Raw genomic sequence first — 2,811 nt, 5'->3', positions numbered from 1 at the left:
ACAGCGTGTATATATAGATACAGCTCTTGAAGAGGAACTGGGAGCAACTGAAATCCTGTACGCTAAAAATTTTGCAAGAGATTACATTAAAATCATCTTGTGGATACCATGCAGCAAATACAGAGTGTATTTTCCGTTCTTGTGGATGGGAGTTGGAAGGATCTGAGGGCATAGTTAGCTTCATCTGGTTTTAGTTTTTGGAGGTTAGTTTAAATATAGGTGTTTGTTTTCACTTGTTTATTCCCTATGATCTTGGCCATTTCATCAGTGGATTTCTGTGGATGTCTCACTGTCAGCTGTGGCTTGGGAAAGGCCCCTAACTGGTACTGTAAGTGTATTGCCTTGCACTGTGCTCTCAAGTGGCATTAGGACGGACTCGGGAACGGTGGGCAGTAGCAGGTCTCGGTATAGTGTGCACGTGGTGGAGGGAAGGATGAGAGCTAAGGGAAAGGAAAGAGGATGAAAATTAGGGTTTGCTTTCTCACCTGCCTTTTGTGAAGCTTCTCTACTTTCCTGTGGTCCTTCTGCTGTCCAGTTCTTATAACAGCACTCACTTTCGTGTCAAAGTTTCACATCATGTTCCCAGCCCGAAGAAAACTCTTCGTGTGACTTTGTTTCATTAGAAGGGAGAGTTTTATGTTATAGAAGGTTTTTTTGTTTCTAAGAAAGAAATAAAATAACACTGTCAGGGAGTCGTTGACTTTAATGAGGGTTCCAGCTTTTAAGAACCGTTCTTTCCTCCTGGGCTTGCACTTCCTTAAACTGACTAAACTCATCCCAAGTACTGTAGGCAGCACTGCCATGTCACTACTGTTGGTGTGAGTAACTAATATGAAGGTTGTGAATGGTGTCATGAGTTAGTAGCCAGAGCCCACAGCTGTGTGACATCTCTCTTACATTTTCAGAAATGTGAAATTCAGGGTGTTAGGGTTTTCTGCGTGGCCAGGCAAGTCTGCTTAAAGTCAGCAAAAGTTGCATGACAACCCTTCAGCAGCAATTGAAAATGCGTCCCTAGTACTTAAGTCTATCAGTAAATTATACATTTAGCACCAGAAACCATGTGGCAGCATTATTTGGTAATGACTGCTTAGGATGTTTTGATTTCTATTACAACTCAGGCCTTTTATGTCTAATGACTGCTATACATGATTTTTTCACGCCCAACCCAGTCTAAGTGACTTTCATTTTACTGAAATAATAACCTCTTTAGTCCTTGGATTTCTTCACAGCATCATCTGCATTTGCTAGCTGGATACTTCTCAAAAGCATACTGCTGCATACTTCTCCAAAGACTGTTCATGACTTAAGCAGTCGTAACATTCATCCGACGTGACACGGATTAAGTGCAAGCAGGATAAAGTAGAAATGTGGGAACCTCTGAAGGTCAAGCATAGATGAATAAACCACACACACAGAAAAGGGCAATAACTACATAAAGTCTTTCTTAAAATAAGTCAAAACCTGAGAAATTTTAAAATTCAAAACAGGGCCTTCTCCCACTTCAAACTACATTAGGGAATCTTTAGCACTTAACTTTAACACAACCTCACGTCAGCTTTTCAGCAAGTGTTGACTTGTTTGGTTTTGTCAGGTTTCACATCATATTAATAATAATACAATAAAAATGATGTATGTCTAATATTTCCTTGTAGGCAATAAAACACCCTAAGATATTTTGAAAAGGGCACAGCTGAGTGCCTCAGATTCCTAGAAGACTAGTTATTTGACAACCTTGGGAGTACGGTTCTTTGTAGTGAATTTTTATTCTACCGTGTATGATTTTTTTTTTTTTTTAAGTAGACTGCTTTTGTTTATTGGAAGCTGTGAGGTTTTTTTCTGTAAGGTTTACAGAAATCATTCTACCCACTAGAATGGTGAGAAACCCATCAGGATTCTTCTAAGCTAACACAGTTTTTACTTCAGTGTTAAAGCACCTTCTTTGGTTGAGAAAGGGAATCTTGGAAAAGACCAAAGCTCTCTGGTACCTGCTTTTTTTAAAAAAATTCCTATCCAATACCCATCTCCAGATGTCTGAGTTTGCATAGTCCTGTTATACTAACATCCAGCATGGTAATTTGAGGGAGTCAAAGAATCAAATGCCTCACTGTGTACGAAGTGTGTATTTATAATTCTCTGAAATGAATGAAATTCTACTGTTTAGTGAAAAATCTACTCATGTTTATTCCAAGTTGGTTTGTGTAATTAGATATCATTGTTCAAAAATGTCTTTTTAGAGTAGTTGCACCACGGCATATTTGAGAACATTCCTTCTTTCAATCAAATGAAGGTGCGCATCTTAAGGGGAAATATTGTATGTTACACTTGAAATGTACAAATGTGCCCTGTATAGCTTAAAATGATCCTTAAATGTCTCCATTAAATATATTTTGTCTTTACATTATTACTAACTGAATAAGAACTGGATTATTTTCAAGACGACATTAGTAAAAGTATTGTTATATCAAGCACTTTAACATACATACCACAAACTGACATGGGTTTTTCAGGTTTTGAAGTACATTGAAATACAGCTTTTCATGCTATGTCCTTTACAAATAAAACTGTGAGAATAATGGTTGGTGTCACTTTCTCCTTGCAGAGGAACCGAGAGATTCAAGTCTCATGCTGAAGAGCTGATCTGAACCTGGAGGGCATGTTTCATAAAGGGAACAAGTCGAACAAAATGATTCAGCTGATAGTGACTCCTGCTACTGGGAACTTGCTGGAGCAAAGAGGGGGACAGGGGGTGTGAGAGTCCGCTATCAAAACCTGCCCTTCTGCCTCCCCTGACACAAGAGTCTGACTGTGCCG

The sequence above is a fragment of the Pygoscelis adeliae genome, unplaced genomic scaffold (genome assembly GCF_000699105.1).
Source record: "Pygoscelis adeliae isolate BGI_AS28 unplaced genomic scaffold, ASM69910v1 Scaffold38, whole genome shotgun sequence".
Lineage (NCBI taxonomy): Eukaryota > Metazoa > Chordata > Aves > Sphenisciformes > Spheniscidae > Pygoscelis > Pygoscelis adeliae.
This window is presented reverse-complemented; position numbering follows the sequence as displayed.